General features: G+C 40.5%; 1 long non-coding RNA gene across 1 annotated transcript in view; it reads right to left on the bottom strand.

The window, feature by feature from the left end:
* Positions 1 to 15,022, bottom strand: part of LOC142047966 (uncharacterized) — a 114,233-nt gene extending 99,211 nt beyond the window's left edge. The window contains exons 1-2 of the long non-coding RNA XR_012657303.1: positions 14,904 to 15,022; positions 14,189 to 14,306 (exon numbers count right to left, since the gene is read on the bottom strand). This is a non-coding gene — a long non-coding RNA (uncharacterized LOC142047966). The remainder of the gene's footprint in view (positions 1 to 14,188; positions 14,307 to 14,903) is intronic.
* Positions 15,023 to 24,127: the final 9,105 nt, after the last annotated feature.

Raw genomic sequence — 24,127 nt, 5'->3', positions numbered from 1 at the left:
CATTGAATTACTGTATAAGAGAACAACTTACACAAATCTAAATTTGTAAGCCTAATTTACCTAATTTTAACAGATATTTTTAAATACAAGTTAAGGGTAGGATCCAAAACCCAGGGAAGTCAATGGAAAGACTCTCACTGATTTTCAGAGACTTTGAGTCGGACTCCTTTTTCTTCTCCTACAGATATATAATACATTATTTTAAAAAATAAAATTAGAGAGCAAAATTGTCAGGTTAATTTAGATTTTGAAAAAAACTTAATGTTATATAGAAATCAAAGACCACTAGAGAGAGATTTCCATGATTCTTTTTTAATTCTACTGAAAACAATTTCTTGTTGTAAACATTTTTGCTAGCCAAGCAATGCACACATGCATGGCAGCCACAAACAGAAACTGGTGACAAACAAAAAGAGTAACCAGTGAAACTGACTTCATGTTTCCAAATGAAGTAAAATGCAAAAAAGGAAATAATATCAGGGCTGGCCTTACCATGAGGCGAACTGAAGCGGCCGCCTCAGGTGCCAGACTGTGGGCTGCCACTAGGACCCAGAGTACAGAAAATTGTGTCTGCTGCTGATGCACAAGTATTCTCTCTGCTCTAGATGCACGGAGATGGTGGAGTGCTGTGCTGGAGGAAGGAGGGCACAAGAGACATAACAGGCAGGCAGGAGAAAAGGTGAGTGGGAATAACAGAAAGCAGCAAGAGCTGCAAGGAAAGAGAAGAGAAGGAGCCTCTTATGTACCTCTCTAGCACCCCCAGGAGCCTGGACTGATTAACACCAATCCTCAGGGAGGTTCCTGTTTCCTGCTGCTTCCCTGAACCCACTTGAGGAGAACAGGCAGACAACTAAAATAGTAGGAGTCAGTTAGGCCCTTAAGATGCTGATATCTTCCCTCACTCAGGCCTTGCTACCAGCCTGCTTATTTGTCCCCTTCAGTTGAGTGTTGTGAGCCACTATAGCTGGCACAGAACAGCAGCCATGAGTGAAAGAAGAAAATGTCCCTCTGGGGCAGCATTCAGAAAAAGAAAGAAAGCAAAGGAAGCATTTCTATCTAAGCAGGAAGGAGCTCTCCTGAGATACATAGACACAAATGTTCACGGTGAGCCTTCTGGCCCCAGTGGGGATGTGAGTGGAGAGGAGATGCCTGATCTTCCAGTTAGTCAGAGTGCAGGTGACCTGGCAGCTACTGCAGCATCCATATCTCCATCTCAAATGGATGTAAACATGCACATTCCTGAAGAAAAGTGTAGATCAGAGAAGAGTGTGGTGGAGGTGCAAGAAACAGCTGCTTCTGAGTTTAGTTCCTTAAGTCTAGATGATCCAGGATTGTAGACCCACTTGAGGGACTTCCTTGTACTGCATGGGCCACAGCAAGCGAAAAACTTCATGTTCCCCAAAGACAATGAAAATAGAAGTTTCCATCCAACACATTACTGGTGTGAAATCCCCAATGATGGCAAAGTGAAGAGGCCATGGCTTATGTACTCAAAAACCCAGAATGCTGCATACTGTTTTTGTTGCAAACTCTTCCAGTCTAATGTTCCAGCCACATTGGGTTCTACAGGAACAAAGGACTGGCAAAATCTGGCCAGAAATCTGGCATGCCATGAGAAGGCAGCAAATCACCAGAGGGCATTCCATAGGTGGAAAGAGCTTGAGATGAAACTAAGGTTAAAGGCCACCATAGATGATCAGCATCAAGAGAAGATTACATCAGAGACTCCTTACTGGCAAAATGTTTTGAAGAGGCTCATGGCTATTGTGCTTGCTACCCAAAACCTAGCAGTGCGTGGCACTTCAGATCAGCTGTATGTGTCAAACAATGGAAACTTCCTTAAAATTGTGGCGCTGATGGCCGAGTTTGCCGCTGTACTCCAGGAGTATCTAAGAAGAGTCACCACCCAAGAAATGTACACACACCACTACCTTGAAAAAACCATTCAAAATGAGATCATACAGTTACTGGCAACAAAAGTCAAAACAGAAGATTGTGCTGATCTGAAGTCAGCAAGATATTACTCTGTTATTCTGAACTGCACACCTGCCATCAGCCATACAGAACAAATGACTGTAATGGTGCGTTTTGTAACAACAGAACCTAGTGAAAATGTCCCTGCAATGGTGACTGTCAGAGAGCATTTTCTAGAATTTATTGACATTTATGATACTACAGGAGCTGGTATGACAAATGTGCTTCTTAAAAAGCTGGAAGATAGGGGAATTGCAATCGCTGACATGAGAGGTCAGGGCTACGATAATGGTGCCAACATGAGAGGAAAGAACAGAGGAGTGCAGACACGGATCTGAGAGTTAAAGCCTCGAGGTTTTTTTGTCCCATGCAGTTCTCATTCATTGAGCTTGGTAGTCAGTGATGCAGCATCAGCTTCTAGTTAGGCTGCTGAATTTTTTAATGGAATTCAAAGCATCTATGTATTTTTCTCTGCATCAACTCATTGATGGCAAATTTTGAAGCAACATCTGGGAACATCCTCTCTGACACTGAAACCACTGAGTGCCACACGATGGGAAAGTCGAGTAGAGATGATAAAGCCTATCAAACACCAAACTGGGAAGCTAGATGATGCCATGGAGGATAATGCTATGATAGGAATTGTTTGTGGGCGAACAGTGGCAGAGGGAAATGAAATCACCAGAAACATATGTAACTTCAAATTACTGTGTGGCTTAGTGTTGTGGCATGACATACTGTTTGAAATAAATGTTGTAAGCAAGAGACTCCAAGGTGTCGGCCTTGATATATCTGGATCAATGGAACAACTGCACAAAGCAAAAGTCATACCTACAGTCTTACCGGTCAGATGAGGGATTTCAAAACATTCTGAAGAGTGCACAGAAGTTGGCATAGGAACTTCACACTGAGGCTATTTTCCCACCCATTCAAGAATACAAGAGTCACCGAAGAAGACATTTTAACTACAAGGCATGAGATAATCCCATAAGAGACCCCAAACAACAATTCAAAGTTAAATTCTTTAACCAGGTGCTAGATTGTGCAATACAGTCAGTTGAAGAACACTTCATGCAGCTCAAGGAACACAGCAGTGTATTTGGGATGTTGTATGATATTGCAAAACTCCACACTATACCTGAAGAAGACTTACACCAGCAATGCAGAGCACTAGAGACAGTGTTGACACATGATGATATGCGTGATATTGATGCAAGTGATTTAGGTGATGAACTGAAAGCCCTTCATGATACATTTCAGCAGGATCAACACCAAAGGCTGTTCTGGAATATATATGCACAAATAAGACGACCAACCTCTTTCCAAATGCTTTTGTTGCTCTGCACACACTTCTAACACTTCCTAAAGTTGCCAGTGGAGAATGCAGCTTCTTCAAGCTGAAGTTAATAAAAGCACATCTACACTCCACAATGACACAGGAGAGGCTGGTCGGCCTTGCAACCATCTCAATAGAGCATGAGCTGGTCCAGACTGTGGACCTTCAGGAGGCAGTTCAAATCTTTGCAACCAGGAAGGCACGGAAAGCACCGCTTTGATTATTCAAACAGATAAAAATGCCATTGTTTAGTATGCAAACAAGAAAAGTTACATTTGCTGTTCAGGCGTTTGAAAGTTAAGTGTTACTTAAAATTTTTGAACAAGGCATTTTAAGTTGTTAGTTCTCCTTTATTGGGTTAGGTAGCAGAGCAGTACCATGAGAGGAGTAGAACAGGAAGAAGGCAGAACTGAGACCTTTCAAAGTTTCGACCCAAGTGAGGGAGCATGGGGGCGTCATTTGAGCTCCTTGCCTCAGGTGCCAAAATGTTATGGTCTGGCCCTGAAAATGGTTAAGTATATGATTTTAATATTCAGATTTAATAACTCACACACTAATAACACAGCTAATGAAATCTGCTTTTGATAAATATGGGTCCAAAGCATTCTTCCAATTGGGCAGATCTTGCCAGCTTGCCAATGGAGGAACTGGGGTTCTGTAGTACCATTCCTCTTTCTCTGGAATTCCAGGAATGCTCCTGTGCTGGAGAGTCAAAGAGTGCCTGCCCATGCTCCTGGCACATGTCCTCCCAGGTTTCTGTGTAGAAATCTAGCAGGGAGTTACTACCAGAACTCAGAGCTCTATTTTATTCCCCTGGGTCTCCTCCATAGTTGTTAACAGCATCCCAGAGGGGATCCAACTGATACAGCATGGTATCTGCCAGAGCTGCCAGGAAAGATAAGGATGAGAAGAGGGGCCACCAGTAGACAGGAGCGAGGAGCTATCAATGTCCTGACTCCCCTCCCCATGGATTCTCACCTCATCCCAACTCCACAGCTCAACTAACCCTTCTGCCTTGAGGGAATACTTGTTAGGAAACTCAAAAGGGAGTTTCATATTGTTTTCTTTATCTGCGGCCCTCTCCCAAGAGTTTCTACACAGGAAAGGGAGTTTTAACATAACAGTCTTCCTTGGAACTCCCAGCTGTATTAAACATCTTGATGTAGGATTTCTCTATTACCATTTTCTGAATGCCATCTGTGTGCTCAGTGCTGTATAAACGGAAATGAAACCACTCCTATTCCCAAGGAGTTATCAATTTAAGAGACTAATCCTGTACTCTACATACCCAAATACCTAAGCTTTTGGGATGTACTAGGGATGCAGGACTAGACTGTAGATCAGCTTAGTTCAAACACATAATATATCGAATGATGGGACAGCCACAAAAATCCACACTGGGTTACAAATTATTTACATTACCACTGTGGCCCTTCAACATGTGGCTTTTGTATTTCATTTGTATATTGCACCTTCCATCTCTGGGTATGTTATTTCGTGTTTTATATTGTGAACTCTTATGGGGCAGGAACTATGCTCTCTCTTATGACTGGAAAGCACCTCACACACTAAGGACACTACTGGCAATAAAAAAAAATAATAATATGAAGACCCAATCTAGAAATTTTATTTTCCTTATTGTTCATTTGCCTAAAAGCATGTTCAGTATTCATAGATATTGTATATACAGTACACGTGCATGTAGCTTTTTGCACTTGAATAAAACATATATTCTTATGAATGATCTTTTTCTTTAAAAAAATCAAGAATATTTTGAAAAGACCTAAAATACGTTAAAGAGAGTTTTAAAGAATAACAGTAACGTAGAGAATAAGGTATTCTACTAGCTGTTATCCATTATGGTATTAACAGGAGAGGACCAACATTATAGGGTTTCTTTTTCACTGATTCCATTAACAAGAAGAAGAATCACATTCCTACAGCATATTCCCAATGAATCAATGAAGAACAGACCCCTTACATAGTAGAGCACATTAATTAAGGCTGAAATATAGTCACTTTAATTATAAATTCTAGTTTGGGGGAGTCTATAAGCTCTGCTTTTTCAAACCCTAAGCAGCTGAGATTTGAAGAAATGAAACAGGAAAATGTTTTGTACATGAAGCAATGAAATTGGAAAAAGTTTGGTTTGAGCATGATCTTGCACACTTGTCTGAGAGGATCTGCTTTGGATATTAAAAGAGACAGCTTAGTAGAGTTGTGCAAACGGTTTATAGTGAAAGTAGAAACCACACCAGACTCACTTGTTGTGGAGGGTTTGTTATACCTGGTGGCCCAAAACTACTCCCATTATAATTAGAGACAGTTTCCCTTTGGAAGAAAATCAGGCCCTTGAAATTCATCCCAGACTGATTCACATTTTTTGCTCACCTTTATATATTTTCTCAGCAAACACAGACCAAATAGAAGTTTTGCAACAAAACTGTGTGAAATTTTCAGTTAAACATGGTCTTGATGCAAAACCATGTGAAGCAGCAGTTTCAAGCTTAGTTTCCCTTTAAAATGCCTGGTTTGGGCATACCCGGTGTTCAAAGAGTAACTGAGGAGAAGCCACGCAGTTTGAAACCAATGAAAATATTCACACAGATATTTGCGAAGAAAACCATAGAGGGCTTGTCTACATAGGGGTTTATTTTGTCAGTGTAGCTACAGTGATGTAGGTACATCAGGGCAAACTCTTTGTGTAGATGCCCTGGCATCAGTGTAGAGAGTGATTTGTACTAATGCAGCTCTAACCTACACAGTATAAGTCACTTCTTAACCAGTACACTCGATCTATAGTAAGGATTTCCATTGTCACACCTATATCAGCAAAGCTGTGGTGCAAAAAGCCCTGAGTTTATAGACAAGCCCTGAGTTTCACATAGCCTTACATCTTAGTACCATCACAGAGCTTTCATGAAAACGACAGTGCAAGTATATGGAGACACTGTTACTGCTGTACATGAAAATAAAACTTCACTATTGTACGTTCATACAGATCTATCAAAATAAGAAATTTTAGGAAAAGAAAAAGGACACCCAGCCCAACATGCCACTTCTTTCGGATATAAAATTTAATCCGCGCCACCTTGCCTTTTTCACCATAGCTCTCACAATTTCTTTCTCCAGCAGCAAACCTAGGTTTCCCTTGAACTCATTTATACTTATTAATTCTATTCCCTTTCCTGTAACTTATTCCATATGCTTATTACTCTTTGCATGAAGCAATTCTGCCTGAGTTTCCTATTTACTCCCAGTTTCCTAAACTTTAGATTAACCGGAAATATAAATACACCTATTTCTACTATCTATGATAGATGATATTATAGCGACATGGCTGAAGGTAACAATGTCAGTTCAAATCTATGGAGACCACTTTACAGCAATGAAGTAAAATAATGTTCATACAAATTATAATATCATTTAGAAAAATAAATGAAAGTCTGCCCCCTAGCTTAGCTCAGGTCTGATTTTTCAGTCTCTCACTCCCCAGATCAGCAGAGGCCAGGACTGCTGGAGAGGCAATATACATACAGCCCTGGGCCACGTGGGCAGGGATGTTACTCAACAGCAACCTCTCCAGTTGATGGAGGTGCAGTATTGATGAGCTCAGTGGGGCTCCAGACCTCCTCAAACAGAAGGACTGGAATGGAACATCTCTAGGACACAAGGTAGGGGGAAGGATTCTATGGGACACAGGGCACTACCATAGTGAAGAAATTTAATGAAGTGACTAAAATTATACTAAAGCTGACACAAAAACTTATGAAGGGAAGGAGAACCCTGGCACTCTGAACCCACTAGCATTCGGTGAAATCCTGACCCCAGTGAAGTCAATGGCAGTACTCTCATTCATGTCAATTTTACCCATTGCACTTAGGCAGTGTAGGCTAGAGCAATGACACCAGACTGGGAGTCTGGACACCTGAGCACTAACCACTCTTTGGCTACTGCCTTATTCTGTCAGCTTGGTAAAGTAATTTAACTTCCCTGCTGTAGTTTTCCCATCTGTAAAATCAGCTAATTCCATCAGTGAGGTAGCGCCAAATTTTCTAAAATAGCCTCTAATTTTGGGTGTCTCCTGTTTCAGTCATCTAATTTTTGATTCCTAGTGACTTATTTTCAGAGATGATGAGCACTTGCAACTGTCGTTGATTCCAGTTGCATCTGTGGTGCTCAGTTCTTCTGAAAATCCCACGTGTCTGAAGTTGGGCGTCTTAAATTGAAGTACCAGAAATTAGAGGCCACTTTTGAAAATTTGAGCCTTGATGCTTGTTCATTGGTATCAAGCACTGTGCAAGTGCTAAGAACTATTAGCATATTTATTATTAGGCACTGCAGCCTATACGTTCCTCTGTCAAAAAGCCCTACCACAACAGGTAATGCTGACCATTTTTAACAATATGACAATCTATTTATGAAGAATCATTTTATTCTGCCTTTTGTTGTGAGACTCTGACACAGGACAAATGCTGCAATTCACAGTGCAGGGGGGGTCAGATACCAATCCTGCTGTGGCTGTTTTAATTCTGTTTTCTTGATTTGTGTTTAAATCACAGTGGTATTATGACAAAACTGTTTGTCTTTAATATAGTTCAACTTGGCCTAATGAACCCAGGCTCTTTAAAAACAATCTCACATAGTGTATTTATATTAAGACCTCTAAAAAAAAATTCAGTGGATTTAAAATGATTTCAAGGCCCCATCCCACAGATATGGAAAGCTCAGATTACTAGGCTAATTACAATTAGTCTGCCATAATTCTCTTTTTTCATGCATCTGGTTAGCTAGCAAGTCCACAAGATGCACATGAAATTTTAAGTGAATTTTAATACATGTGAAAGATGCCAGATTCAGAATATGGGAGTTTCTCCCTTCTAGGATTTCTCTGTCTATTCACAGAACAAGTACAGCTGGGTAGGGGCAATGCAAATTTCCCCTCATTGCCCTCCCGATGTGCTTCATCTCTGATTTGGATCACTGCTAGGAGTGAAAAGGTACTTCAGATCTTCAGGTTCATTCACTGTTTAGCTTCACTGCTGAACCTGCCAATAAGAGTGACAATGTCGCTGCGTTTTTTGTGATCCGCTAAGAAATGGACTGACACCACCAATTCATTTCATGTTGGTCACCAAACATCCATCAGATCATAACTGTTTTTAGTCACTTCTGACCAAGGTCAGACTCTGACTAGTGACTGAGTCGTGAAAAGTTCTGTATTCTATTATCAGTTCCCTGCACCATTCAGTCACCTAACCTTAAACTAGAAATACACATTTTTATAATATCCCTAGGATCATCCCCTTCAATGTTTCAAAATTATTTTACTTTTACATAAGTATATTTTCTTTCACAGTATTTCATACTTTTTTCTTATTCAGTAAGCATCTGTGCCCAGAAAATCTTTGTTAGAAATAATTTGGATTTTCATCTTTTCTTGCCAATAAGAAGTTTATTCATGTTTATATAAAAGGGGAAATACATATTTTTCTTCTCTCCTGAATCCACATTACTTACACCTATGAAACATAGGCACGTAATGCCCCCACAAAGATGAGGTGAAGGACGAGACAGAAGATGCAAAGTTTGAATGGAAGAATATAAAAATTACATTCCAAATACCATACTGTTTTTAGCATTATGAAGAGACTAGATACAGCAATTCAGAAATCTGAGAGAAATTCAGAAACATAGTTAAACGTACTTACGCTTTCCCAAAACATGCTAAATCAGTAGCTGCTAAAAAACTATAATTGTCCTCATTCAGACTTGACAAATAAATCTATTTACTATTTGATGTTTTTTATAAAGTTCATATAAATCCATGCAAATGCCTTTTTTATTCAAAGCACTCTGAAGACATCTGTGCAATTCACAGCCAACTTAAAGCAAAAGTAAACCTTTGGAAAAATGACCTATACTGATTTTCTTACACTGGAGGGAAACTTGTGCTACTATGGGGAATAAGAATTTCAATGGGCTAATGGATTTTATAGGTCTGTTCTCATGTAAATTTCCTTTGTTACCTAAGGCTCCCATGGTAGGTAAATAACTTAATGTTTCAGCTTTCTGTACTGAAGTTCACAATTTCTGATCTCAGCACTGCCTTTACTGCTGCAAGATAAATAGTGGTACTGATGCTGCAACTTCCAGACTACTCACTTTCCTCTCGTATCATGAATGGGTTGGGTTATTGGCCTCTAGCATGGACAAAAATACAACAATCAACCTCTTCATTACATAAGTCTTCTGTGAATACAATGCTGGACAACTTACTGAACATCAGAGATCTCAAGTATTCTCAGAAGTTAGGAAAGACTGTAGAACAATACCTTTTTCTTCAGTGCAGTGGACAAAGTCACCGCAAATTTACTAAAGTCATTTTAATACAGAATTTCTGTAATAACAATTTGTATCTTCAGGAGCTGTTTTGCAAAACATTGCTTTAGAATAGAAATATTTTGACAAATTTGCTGCAAATGCAATATGGGGACTAACCTTTTCCACAAGTACAGACGTTAATTTCACTATCATCATTTGAACAGTAAATGAAAAGAAACTTTAAAAATACTTTGTAATTTTTTAAGTAAATCAACATTAAATCCCATTCACTTGCGGCAGCATAAACCTAACGTCACATCTACGGGTCTGAAGAAAGAGCAGACATGAATAAGTGTCTCCTGCTTAAGGAAGAATCAACTGGAATAAGATTCCTACTACATAACATCTGAAATTAGTGGATATATTCTCCTACAAACTAATTTTAAGTGGTTGTACAAAATGGAAGTGTTTTCTGTTTAGATGGTTTTTTGAACTCTAAGCATTTAATTTATGATTTTTGAAAGAGTAAAACACAACAAACAGTACGTCCATTGTAATATGAATAAAAAACAAGTGCAACAGAAAAAGGGAAATAGATAATATAGTAAGAAGATATGCATCTCAAGCTGTTCTTGTTATGACTACAAATCAGAAAGCCCTCAAGTTGTCAAAGTTAAGAAAAAAGATCAGCTGTCTAATGAACATAGGGGTCTAATTTTCAGAGATGCTGAGCACCCACAACTTTGTGTGAAGTCAATAGGAACTCCAGGTTCAGCATTTCTGAAAATCAGGTCCAAACTGTATTATAATAGAAACAATATTTAGGGAGTATTTTTGTTGCAGAAATGGAGAGGGTTCAAAGTATCTGTCAAAGAAGTGCTGCTACATTCATGAGTCCTAAAGAAAGCTAGCTCTCATCTGTGGGGAAAAAGTTAATTCACAGGGCTCATAAGGGCTTGCATTTGTCAAGGAGCAGGACGTCAATGCTATCATTATCAGGCAAGCCAGCCAGGCGTTTAATGGTAGAATCAGGAGACATTTGCTCTCCACTATCAGAATGACATCATAACTAAAACAGCCTTCAGCAAGAAGGAAAAAGAAACGCTGTAAGACTTGGACTATACACAGGCTTAGCACTTTTACTATCCTATATTGACTGAGTCACTACTCCCCTTTTAGGAGGTAAAGCTTTTCAATCTCCTGATTCTAAAATTCCATCCTGATAGCCTTTCCAAAATAAGGATCACATTTTTGAAGAAGTCCTCTTGTCCCCTTGTCCTCAAAAGAGAGAATGTTAACCCAGCCACCTAGTTTAGGAGAGATAGTCACTTACAATTTACAAATTTACATTAAGTTTTCTGGCATTTCTAATTACGCTAGTAATTTTCACTTTAGTGAACTATATAAAAGAATGGGGAATTGAACTGTATTAAGACACTAGCTCTAGCTAACTCTGTAATTTAGAGACTAACAGCTTAGTTAACTTGTTTTTAAAAGTGTACACACACACACACCCCTCTACCTCTCTTTGAGTAATCAGAGGAATTTAGTGATGAACTTCCCAGTGATCAGAAACATGAAAAGCAGTACACATTTAGCTTCTACAGTAGCAGTAACTATACACCCCAGGTCCCCAGAATCACAAATTGTCAATCTATTTCCCCTCTCCCCCCGAATCACTACAGGTACACAGACACTGAACAAAAGCCTCACCTTGCGTAAGAAGTATGAGGGGAAAAGTTATGAAAGTCGACAGACAACCTAAAATCCCTCAGGCTACAAAAAATCCCGCTATTGAGAAACAACCCAAGAGACCACACAGGGAATGTACAGCGTTCAGAAGCACTTCTCATCTTATTTGCACTTAACCTATTGATGTACTTATGCAGGTCACTTACTTTTCGAATAGATTTGAACCCTTTATAATCATGCAGATCGCCGCGGTTTTCACTAGGGTGTTTGGTTTGCTTTTTGCAAACAAGTTTCATAAAAAAAGGAAAAAGGTCCAATTATGCAAATCCGCTCCGGATAGGTAGTGAATATTCAATATGACGGTGATACTGTCATAGTTCAATGCAACACACTGCACTGGACAGATTTATGAGGCAACGTCACTACTATGCTCTGGTCCTCGCTGAAGCATCTTGAAGTTAATTAAAGCTGCAATGTCCACTTTTCCAGCCCCCCTCCTCCTGCCGGTTTACTATTTCAACATCAAACCAGCCAGGGGGCCTCCCCCTCGGTCTCTGTACACTTAAGCAGCCTGCCACAGTCAGTGAACAATGAACAAAGATCTGAGTGATAGACGGGGCGGGGGGAATCTCCACGGGAATAATCAAATCCGGTTTAAACAAGTAAAAAATATAGTTTCTAATATTAAACTAGAAAAGAAAACATTCTTCTCCAACTGAACGGGCACAGGCGCTGGGCCAATCCCCTGCAGAAAGGACCTAAAAGCAGCCAGTCCTCCTCATTTCGAGCAGTGAATGAGCCCAAACAAGGATTGTAAACTTAATTATGACACTTAAAATAGTCTTTTCTTTTCTTTTTTTTTTTTCACATAAGCAGGGAGGCTCGCCACTGCTAGCTGTATCAACCGGTCAAATCAGCTCAGCAAACACGGCCCCTGTTGGATTTATTTTAAACTGCACAGGGGAAAAAAAATGCACAGCTCTAAAAGTGCACTACATGCTAAAGCACACATACAGTACACTCATGCCTTCTGAAGGAGCTTTTCAAAGACCAGCTCCCCTAGAACTGCCTGTTATCTGCGTCTTGTATTCTCATTGTTTGTCCATGCATGTTGAATAACAACAGAGCAGCTTCTGCGCCTTCGGATTGCAAGGACTCTCCCCTTACCCAGCTCATTTTCTGCTAAAGTGAAAATGAAGGGATCTGACAAATCACGTCTCCGCCTAGACACTATTATAGACATAACAATATCCGCCGAACAAAAACCCTTAAACAATAACATCCATGCACGTAAATAGGCTGCTGAATCCTTTCTCCTTCTATACCTTCCCTCCCCCCCCCAAAATTTCTCTACCCCCTCCTCACAATACAGGAATTTATAAAACGTCCTAAAATTGGACTTAATATTCTGCAGAGAGGTAGATTTTATGCATCCACTAATAGCAATTATAATATAGGAGTCAAAAAACTAACTTTTTCGGATGGACCCAGTTACTACATCCAATCTCCTTGAAAGAACCACAGACCCTTTTTTTAAAAGCCCCTGTTTTTTTTAAGTTCGCAAGCATCACTGTTTCTGTCAACCTTTCTTCATATACATATTTATATAGATATTCATTATTTGCAAAACTGCAACAGATGGGCGCCTTAAAAATCTAGATTCTTTCCTACTCAAAGAATATTGTTTTATTTAAAATCTTGAAACATCTACTGTGCCCCCGCCTACGACTGTTCTCAGTACTTCATCCCTGCAAAATCATTCTCAGTGAGAGAGGAAAGCAGTGAAGATCAGTGCGCCCCAGTGTGCTAAAAACGAAGAGCCTGTAGCAGTCACTTCATCGCAACACTTTTTAAAGATAGCCTTTCCACCCTCCTCAACCATTCTTCACACCCCCCACCCTCCCAAAAATTTTAACCCTGATGCCTTGACATAACCCAGTTCCTGGAAAGGCTCATGTCCGAGTCGCTTCTCTTATCCTATGGAATTGGCATTTAAGTTTCCTCTTTAACCTGTTACTTTTTCTGCACGTTAAAAATGCCCTGGATTTGTGGCTGACAGGTGCGTCTCTGCTCCTTCTGCAGTGTTTTCAGGCATGCTCCTTTACCTTGCTAAAAGGTTTTAAACCTGATCTGACATTTAGTGCATACTTGAATGTCATAACGTTTCTCAAAGCATTATGCACGGCTCCTATTCATAAGAGGTCGATTAGAGCACAAAATGGCAGGTCTCTTAGGCACTTGAGTCTCACAAGTTTGACACATGCTATGCATCAGCTAACTTTGATTAAAAAAAAGGGAGGGAGTTTACACATTACACTCCGGGTAGCCGGGATCCTGCAAGGAGGGGGCGGCGGGGGGACACGTTTAAAGTCACTTCAGCAAAGTTTGCTCAGCAACAATCCTTTAAAACAAAAAAAGTTTCTGGGCAACTTAACGGCAGGATTTCTCAGGGCAGCAGGGAGCTAACTTGCTCCTGCCCGACCCCACGTTATCCCAAACCAGGCAAACTCTTGTCTGGCTCTTTTTATTTTAAGTAACGGTTTTAAAAGAAACGAGAGAGAGAGAAAGAGGGGGGAAACCGGAGGGTTTTCTTCAGGCTAAGTTCTATAGCGCCATTCAATGGCTTCTCTGCTCCTTTCATTATTTTCTGCTTTTCCCCTGACAGCCCTGCTTGCAAACGTCACTGCTATGGATATTTAATTATACTGTATTTTTTTAATCACGGTGGAAAACGCAGGCCCCGTTGCGATGATTAAAAAGAAATAAAAGAAAATAGTCCAAACTGACTTTGGAGCCTCTTTCCTCGCTCCCGGGAGCCGCCCGGCGCCTGAAAACCCCCCTTTTTACCTTTGTCTTTCTTACCTTACAATTTAAAGCAAAGCGTAGAAGAAACTCCTGCACGTAAACGAAGCGTTGTAAAAGATTGTGTTCAATGAATAATGAAGCATGTCCACATGATTGACTTGATCATTTTCTTGTGCTGAGGGGGAAAAGTGGAGCGCGGAGCTGTCACAATTGCCCGCTGTGGCTAGCCCTCCTAACTGTTTGCAACACATCCCGAGTCGAGAGTGCTTTATTTTAATCTGTCTCTTTTCAGAATAACCCCGTTCATTGATACTGATCACCCAACATCACAAGACATTCCCATCTTTCAGCTTGGACTCCCCCTATCTGGTAGGTGAAATGCATTGTACCATTAAAAAAGCACTCCATTGTCGTCTTGGCATAATTCACAGCAACTAGATAGGTCTTGCGGCATTTAGCTTTGATGAGCCAAAAGCTGAACCCTTGATATAATAATCTACAAAGAATGGTCTGTGATCGTCCATTTTTTCTCTCTGTCTAGCAACTAAGAAACCATTTAACACAGCGCAGCTTGGTCTTGACCTTGAGCTCATGTAAACACACTTATTAAAATCTATCTATTCTCTAAGAACACATTCTGATTGTCTGACTTGTTATTCAGACATAGATCAACCCCCCTCGCCTGTCTTTACTTGCATTCCTGCCTTTTGCTAAACAATTTTTTATCAAGCCCGAAGAGATTACCATTTTTTTTTAAAAGCGTCGTTCTTACCTGCTCCTGAAACTATTTCAAGTCTGTTTCTTTTAAAAACTCCAGGGTAAATCTTGGTGGACACCGGGACCGGAGCATCAGTCACAGCTCCGGCGTTTAAGAGAAGTAATCAGCGATAAAGTGACGTTGATCTGCACTGTAACCTTGTGGCGTATTTAATGTAAATAAGCCAGTTATGTTGCCAATCGCATGCATACAAACACATAAAGGTCTTCAGCGTTGCATTTTGATTCTTTCCATTAGAGCCGACTTTATTTACATACACTATTTAGGGGATCATGATAATTCTAAAACAATACTAGTGCCAAATGATTATGAAAATATGATTTTAATTAATCACGTAGTAGGCAAGGAAATTAGCATACGGTAATTAAACTTAGAGAAAAACGTCATGGAGGTTCTCTGCCTTATGGGTTCGGAATAATCATTAAACGATGGGTTTTCAGGACTTAATTATCAAACAAATAACTTTTTTAAAGCAACTTTACAAGGTTTATCCGCAGGGCAACGATTTAGTAAATAATATATAACCAGGCAAACAAGGTGCAAATGTGACTGGTGAAATAGGTTATGTTCCTACAAAGCAAAAGGGGAGGGGGGAAGCTGAATAATGCAATTATGGATTCTGTGTCCCATAGTTGACAAAAGCATGGTGCCTCAATAGACTCTTTGTTATGGGATTATATAATGATTGTGGTGTAATTATGGGAAAAAAGATTTAGTAATAATAAAAAGTATCGAAATACACCAATGAACAGCTTGTTTTAAAGAAAGGCGTGCATGTGACATTAGGGGCATGTTAATAACAAAAAAGGCAGGATCCGAAAGGGCTGACAAATAAAACAGACTGTGATGCGCATGATTAAGAAGCGATGGAGACAGATTGATTATTCAAAATGCCGAGCCACAGGGACACTTAAAACATTGATTCAGGTAACACTAGTTTCATCTTGACTGAAATGAGTTCCCTGAAGATGACTGGCATACATTTTAAATCAGTTTGCTACATAAAAAGCAAAACATCACAAGCAGAATCCATCTAGTTAAAATAGAAGTCCAAGGGAAAAAAAAGTTTTTGTTTGTGGCAATTCCCAAAGAGACTATGGAATTGCAGAGAAAGGGGATTTATTAATTAGCTCTTCCTAAACCCTGGACCTAAATGGACCCATCATTTATAATCCCCAACCTCCCTTTCTGGATTATTTGGTGCTAACCTGGCTCTTTATGTTATAGAGGTTGTATTAATAATCCTATAGGTACAGTAAGACTTTTCTTACAACTGCAGTAAAATAACTTTCTAAAATAACTGGAAAAAATAGCTATTTTCCCCAACTGATATTTTAAAAGTGAAGTTTATGAATAGTTGTCCAGAGCTATTCAATGTTACAAAAATTCCCATGTCTATACTAAAAAGTTTAGGAATTCACTCTGCATTTTCCAATTTGATGTGTCTGAAATTCTCTTTGAACAAATTCCAAAATACAAGTTTTTTCTATAGAAATTAGCATAGCAATCACATCAATAATATCACTATCTCTATGGGAATGATAACTGGAGCAGTGGGGGTGTTCTTTATTTCAATTCTTCGTGGATCAACTGATTATATTCTGTCTTCTTTTGAACTTGTTATTGTAAGTCAAGTGATTCTTTATAAGTGACAGCCCTGACAAAGAGATGAGGATGGGAAAGCAGGTCGAAAGGAAGTCGCCATATGGACTTTAAAAAAGGCACTTTTTAAGCAAGATAATGGGGAAATGGATGTTGCCTTTTAACCCTATCACAACTGAATATTATTAGCAGTCTTGTGAAGAGCCAGCCATACTTTTCTTTTTAAAGTATGAGTGATAGATTTTACCTAACGATTTCTATGACACAAGGCTTAAGTATACAAATTCTATATGAAGTAGTGCCCTTTTAGAGACTGAGGACAAGTGACACCCAAAGGAATCAAGGGTCAGAGGTGTTGAGACTACCAAAGACTTACAGTAGGATAGGGACTCTAGAAAAATCCACAGTAAGTTTTCCTGAGACAAAGCCATGTATATAAGGTAGAGACAGGTGAAACAGGGACTGACTATAAAGGAGCTTTAGACAACCAACTAGCTCTCTCTCTCTCTCTTTGTGGGATATGTGTGTTGCTCACAGGAGGACTGCATAGAGCTGCAAAAGAAGAATAAGAATCGGGTTCTCAGATCTACTCCCCCAAAATGATGGATATGTCCTTAGTTTGTTTCTTCTCTTCTTTCTCTTCTCTATTCTGGAGTGGCCAATTGAAGGCAGACAGAGGAAAAGCAGAAGTTGCCAGAAAAGGACATTTGTGCTCAGAACAGGTTCCAATCTCTCTAAGCTGCAGAAAGAACTGGTTCACCAATCAGCAGAGGAGTGCCCATCTCAGCTCTGAGAGATGAAGATTTCAATTAAAGATCTCCTGGATCCCAGGAGTAAGAAGGAGAGCAGGTCACCTTAGGCAGGGCAAGGCAGGCAATGGTGTCAAGGAAGGCATCTTGGGCTGGCCTGGGAGCCCCCATTTAGGAAGCTTCAGAGACATGAACCTGTTGAGGTTTCTTTCAGAAATATATCTGTAGTGCAAGCCCCACCCAAGCTCCCACACTTCTTCTCATCCCTATCATCTGCCAGCCCATGTTTACTTGGGCTGGGATCACCCCAGACCCAATAGGGCACACATTGAGGCTCCTGGAGCTGGGATCATCCCAGAGACAAGAGAGCATTGAACAAAAGCCCTTCTGCTCTGCAGAGAGCTCCAATGACTCTGGACACCACCACCGCCCCTATAAACTGCTAAGTAATGTGTGATGGATACAGAGTTAGGATTCAGAGGCTTAAGGTGCATGCGCCCGGAGCAAGTTGCCCAAACCAGGGTTTCACAATTTTCCCAAACCACCTCTTCATCTCCAGTAGAGCCTCCCATATTCTATCCCGTTCCTTTCTACATCATTCGATGCACTCCCGTGCTGTCCATTCTTCCCTCTCTCACACCATGTCTTTCTTCTCCAGAAGAGACTAATCTGTTATTAACTCTAGAACTTCCAACTCCACTAGCCCAGCTTCCACAGCCTCTTAACTCTCTACTTCAGTTTTTTTCATATACTCTGTGAGGAAGTGTGCCATTCCTTTAAATCTGGGGTAGGAAGTCAGGCCGGAGAGATCTAGAAAAAAAAACTCTAGGTGGTTAGAGAGAAAGGTTTATATTGTTTTTTTTACTTTAAAAGTTTCTTGTCAGTGTTAGAAGAAATGGTGCCCAATTCTCCATTGAGCTCCTTTGCACCACTCCACCAATGCAAAAAGTCTATGAAATCCGTGGACCTGTCCCATGAGAATTCATCTTGCACAGGAGTAAATCACTGGGTAGCCGGTCTCAGCCACCCCTATCATAGTAGTCCCTGTATAGGTGGCATGGCCACTAAAAAGGGGGTGTGGCTGGATCACTGCTATGCTGTAGTTATTTCTGATTACCAGAAAAACCTCTTGAGGCTGAGGGGAGCTAGGCATAGGTTTGAATGACTTTGATGGTGCTCCAGCTTATGCCAGGGACCCACTAAATCAGAATCAGGATGCCAAAAAAGGTGTCCATCCTGCAGGTCGGCCCCATCCAAGAATTGGGGCCAGTGACTTTTTCTGTGATTTTTTACTTGTGTCACATAACATGGGGTCGGAAGGTGTCTCATTCTGAACCAGCACTAAAAAGAGGAAAGAGAATGCCAAACCTTAGCCCTCCGCAAAACACAAGTTTGATAAACCCATGGAACAGCCTAAGTGGAAGGAGCACTTTATGAGACTTTGAAACACAATGAGGCTTAATACAGAGAGCAGGGAAGTAGAGGTCATTCAGTACTTTCCGCATATTTATAAATCATTTGCTTTCAATAAAAGGCGAGAAGAAGAATAACAATATCGTTCTTAAAAACTCTGATGAGCCTTTCATTCCAAAAAGGAAGATAAGACACAAATGGGCATATTTTTAACAAAGGGTGCAGAGGCCCATGGAAAACAAATGGCCTTTATAAAGGTCCTTTTTTTTATAAGGAAAAGCACAGCTTTAGGACTTTGGTATCAATAAGGAAAAACCCATAAAGGATCATCTAGTAGTTGGGACTTTAAACAAGGAACTTTCAGAAACATATAGTTAATGTCTCAGCTAAGTCTGGAACAGGTGGCACAATCTACATGGCAGTCTGAGTCAGTGAAAATGCAAGTCATCCGACAAGAAAGGAGTGGAGGCATGCTACCAGAAGTAGACGAGGATAGTGCTTAATAGCATAATGGCACAAATAAATTGCCTGGGTCAATTCAAAGCCTATACTCAATTCTAACGCAGGAAATGTGTTTAACATCTTTGTCATGAAGCCACTGCAAGTAACTTCCTGTACCAAACTATAGCCTTGAGAAGAGGCAATTACATACAAAATGGAAGTTGAGATGTTGTTTGATGAAAATGACCTATTTAGAGAATCACTATGGATTTATTTATTAAAGGGATGGGAGGCAGGGGTGCCCTTTGCACTCAGCTCAGCATAGTAGGTGCAGTCTTACTCATTCCAAAATGAAGGAAGACGTGGAGAAGATGCAGATGAATGCTCTAACAGAGCCCATTACTGGACTGACAGAATGATGTTTCCCTAAGGAGCCTGTTATGAACAAAAATAGGCACATTTGTATCTCGGCCAAACCTGAAGAGCTCAATGAAGCAATAAAGAGGAAAAGGTATATTCTTCAGTTAGTAGAAGATACAATCTCCATGCTAACTTGTGCAATAATATTCTCATTGGATCAGCTAATGGAACCAAAGCAAAGCAGATGTTTATAATGCCATTCAGACAATATTGCTATCACCTCCTCCTCTTCGGCATTGCAAGTGCCCCAGAAATCTTCCAAGTGACATAGAGTGAGATTTGGCAAGACCAGCAGAGAATGAAAGTTATGGAAAGTCTCAGGAAGGACATAACGTTAAATTATCACAAATTCTGAAGGCAGCTGAATCTGCTGGACTCAACTTCAATGGGTTTATTGTAATATATCTATTTCTCCAACCACACTTCTTAGGGAATGCGATTGATCAAGAGGAGGAAAGTACAGATCCAGAAAGAGACAAAGCTATAGCTGAAATTCCACCTAACGTACCAGAACTGAAGTGATTCTTCAGTAAGATATCATTTTGGAGCAAATTCATACCTCACCTGTCCTTAAGAGACCAAGCTCCTTATGAACTGTTTAAAACAGAGTTTGTTTGGATCTGGGATAAGACCCAGGAGTAAGCTTTTGAGGGTCTGAAGCACCTTGCCCCATTTATTGAGGTAGTATCCAATTTCTGCCACTTCTTTCTCTTCAACTCTCTTAACTTTGTCCATTTTGTTCTAGCCTTCTGCTAAAGTTCATGTTAGGTCCTTGGTTTTCCATTTTGATTATTTCAGCCTCTTCCTTACAGGCCTCCATGACACCATGTCACCTTCCCTTCTGCCCATATGAAATGCTAAGATCATGTTCCTTTCCTGTTTTGACCATGTCATCCCCTCTTCTACTCTCTCCTCTGGCTCCCCTTCCTCTGCCACTTCTTCTCACAGCCCTGCATAACTCCACTTCTCCCTACTGATTTGCCCTTGTCTCATTTCATGAGGTCACATCTTCTCTGTTCCATAAGCAATCCCACCATTGTCTGTCCTGTACACTGTTTCACACAAATATCCACAGTCTTTCTCCACACCATCTTCATGCACAAACTTCTCTTCCTGAGCTCGTCTGCAAGATCACTACCCCTCTACTTTTAAATCCCTTCCAAATGCTACCTTAACACCCATGGGAGAATTGCTGACTGAAAATGGCACTTTTGAGGTGTATTGGGAATACTTTATGTATCCTACTGTTAATTACAATTTTTGTTAGCAACCATGGAACCAACCACAGCTACTCTTCTTATATGTTGTTCCCCTTCCTCCTAGCCTATGTTCAGTTGAGATTGTTCATCTTTGAATAGGGAGCTTTTCAAGACTGTCTCTTCTTTTCTGTTTGGAAAGTACCTAGTACACTGTGATACTAGAAATACTCATTCATAATAAGAAACTCTTCTGAGCAGTCCCCATCTGTGACACTTTATAGTATTTCCAAGTCTGCAGCTGTATCAGAAAGTGCCAGCAGCTATGGAACAAAATTATCAAAGTGTCTTAGGCATCTAAGTCCCATTGACTTTCCCTTTTGAAGATGGAAAATAACTAGAGTTACTACTATATTGTCCCAGATGGAGTTTAGACTCCAAAATTAGACACATCCAAAGAGCAAAAATAATGTATGGGTATGCAAGAGGCTCAGGAAACTTTTGCAGGGCCTTGATACTTTAAAGCTCAAGGGAGACTACAAGCTACTTGTATTGATACAGTAAAGATCTAAACAAGATGGCCAGTTACTCCATCCTTGTTCCTACACATCCCTTTTCCCACTGACACTCTTCTCATTAAATTTAGGGCAGCCTAACCGTGTCCAGCAAGCCAAATATGTAGATGTATCTCACATAGAGGTTTACCATTAGTTTTTCAGACAGCCTCTTCCTACAGAGAGTAAGGTGTCCATGGAAACATAGTCCTACTAGCATCAGGGACTGCAGAACAAAAACTGCCCCAAAACTTTCTGACTGGAGAAGATTTTGGGTCTAATTGCCAGAGCAATAAGAATTCTCCTCTTCTGAAAGTTGTTAAAGGAGGCTGAGAAAGGCAACCTGGTCTTTTGAGCAAATCAGAAGCCAGGGACTTTTATCAAATAATAAATAATCATCATCATAAGGGAAAGGGGAGCTCTGAAATTGAAGTCAGACAGAGGATGGAGGGCTAAGCCAATCTCTTACAAGCTCCAGTATTTGCTTCTCACACAAAATGAATTTATCTTCCCCTCCCATGAGGACTTCAAGGAAAATGTTAGAGACCTATTAGGGTCCCTGCCCTAGTAAGTAGCAAGGATTCCATAAGTGATCCGGATAATGTTCGACAATGAGTTAATTTGGGAAGGCTCCACAGAGCCTCAGTGGTCACTGAGATGTGACTTTAAAAGGAGACAGTATGCACAGTCCTTTGCCCATGGCAACAGGCCCCATCATCCTCAAATTTGTGCTCATAAGACATTTCTTTAGGGAAAAAAAAAAGAATGCTTAGTAATCCTAGCTAACACACAGTGGGGCCAGTTCTGAGCTATGTCTCTCAAGAGGGGTCATCAGGGTGCATGGCACCTTTGCACCTCTTGGATTCTGGTGCCGCTGGGGGTTGGTCCAGCCCCTGCTGTGAACCAGAGTAGTCCTAGAGGCTGTATGGATCCCCAAGGGACCATCCAGCAGACAGAATAGTCTAAATGCAGCTCTCTATCTGAGCAAGTGTTTGGCATACCCTACACTGAGGCCTGCAAAGGGCAAGGTATAATGCCATTATGCTAACCATACACTGGCTACTAGGGCTGCCACCTGGCTAGTTTCTAACTGGTCTGTTCTTGTTGGCAGTTTTTGTTCTGCCTTGCCAGGTAAAAGATTTAATCTGAAAAAGATTTAATTCATTCCCCATAGTCCAGACTGCTGTGCCACGTTAGGATAAGGAAAGACAAATGAGAAATAATGTAAAAATATACGTATTGTGATGATGTTGTTGTTATTGTGTAAATTAGTTCCCCTGAACGGTTTAGTAACAAATATCTATAGTTGGCACTAGGGTCATTTTTTTTTTTTTCCCTTTTGGAGAGGATGAGGTTAGTGGCCAGTTTTTATGTTTTTCAAAGGAGGCAACACTACTACCTAGGGAACTCCCTGGTATTAAAGGAATTCCTGGGTGAGAAGATTTAGCTACTTTCAAGCAGTGTGGTGTAAGTGACTGGAATACAGGCCAGAATTGGAGCCAGCATGTTTGGAGAGTTAACCTATGCCTAAGTGGGAACCATTCCCTGGGGTAATTGGGGAATGGTTGGATTGTGGGGGTTATTTTGGTTTGCCTTCAACAAAGTTGTTTTAGCCATCCTTATTGCCGTTTTCTATTTGCAGTTTCTTATCCCTGGTTAGTCTAAATAAAATCGTACTGGGTGTACTGGCCAGCTTCTGTGCTTTATTGTTCATGGGTTTGTTGCATCAATCCCAAGACTGTAAGTTTGGATCCTGTTAGCATAAATGGGTTACTCTGGGGTTCCATGTAAAGCTTATGGGACACCACACTCAGAGTATGCAAAATATTTCCCTGGGAGGAGGCACAGCACATTCTTCAATCTGTACTGACTTACTCTCCTGGGGAACCTCCACAAGGTTCCAACTGCCCCACGTCTCTTGCTTAAAGCCTTAAGCCCGCTGCCCAGAAGAATGTGCCCTATCCAGAGAGTGAGTGTAGTCCCTGTAAGGAGTACTGTCCCCTTCTTTCTCTCTTCCCCCTGCACCTTCCATTTTTTCTACTCCCGTTGCTCTCTCAATGTTTCTGTTAAACATGCTGGCAAGATGGGATGAGCTATACCACCTCCTTACACAGGACTCGACACCGGAAAGAGCTATAGGCATGATATCATGGACTGCTGCTTTGGCTCTAGGGAGGAAGGCACAGGACAGGGCTGCTCATAACATACATTTGAAAAATACACATCAGTGCAAAGTGATGGCAGTGCAGAGCCAAATATCTGAAAGGTAGGATGAAACAGAGTGTTCTATGTAATGCAAAGCACCTGAGAGGTATGTGTACACAAAGATTTGTTCAGTTCTGCTTAAATCCAGCCTTCTTGAACAGTTGGATTTGCTTTGACATTTTCCTGCCAACATTTTGGTGGCTATACCTCAGCACCTAGCCCTTCTTCAAAGAGAATACGTGCGCCTTTCCTGTCCTCTCCTAAACCAGTCCAGAATACAAGTTCAACAGGGTTAAAGGGACTTTCTTTAATGATAAACTAACATTTCTTTCTTCTTTGTTTCTAGTACCTCTTTAAAGGCTCTGAAAATAAAGCCTTGTTGTCTCCCTAAGAATCTCATCCTCTGACATAGTGCTGTTCACATATAGCTTTTTTCCTTCCTTGTTTCTGGTGGAGTTTGAAACAAATGTTGCTTTTTATTTACTTCCTTGTTTGAGTAATAGCTCCATCCATGACATCAACCTCTACAAACACATTTGCTAATTAACTATTACAGCACAGCCAGCAGAAGGAGTCCAAGAACACAAAACATTACTCTTGAGTCTATCTTACATAAACAGTGGGTTTTAAAAAAACAA

The sequence above is a fragment of the Chelonoidis abingdonii genome, chromosome 19 (assembly GCF_003597395.2).
Source record: "Chelonoidis abingdonii isolate Lonesome George chromosome 19, CheloAbing_2.0, whole genome shotgun sequence".
In the NCBI taxonomy this organism is placed as follows: domain Eukaryota; kingdom Metazoa; phylum Chordata; order Testudines; family Testudinidae; genus Chelonoidis; species Chelonoidis abingdonii.
The sequence above is the reverse complement of the archived record's forward strand: the minus strand, read 5'-3'. Positions and strand labels throughout refer to the sequence as shown.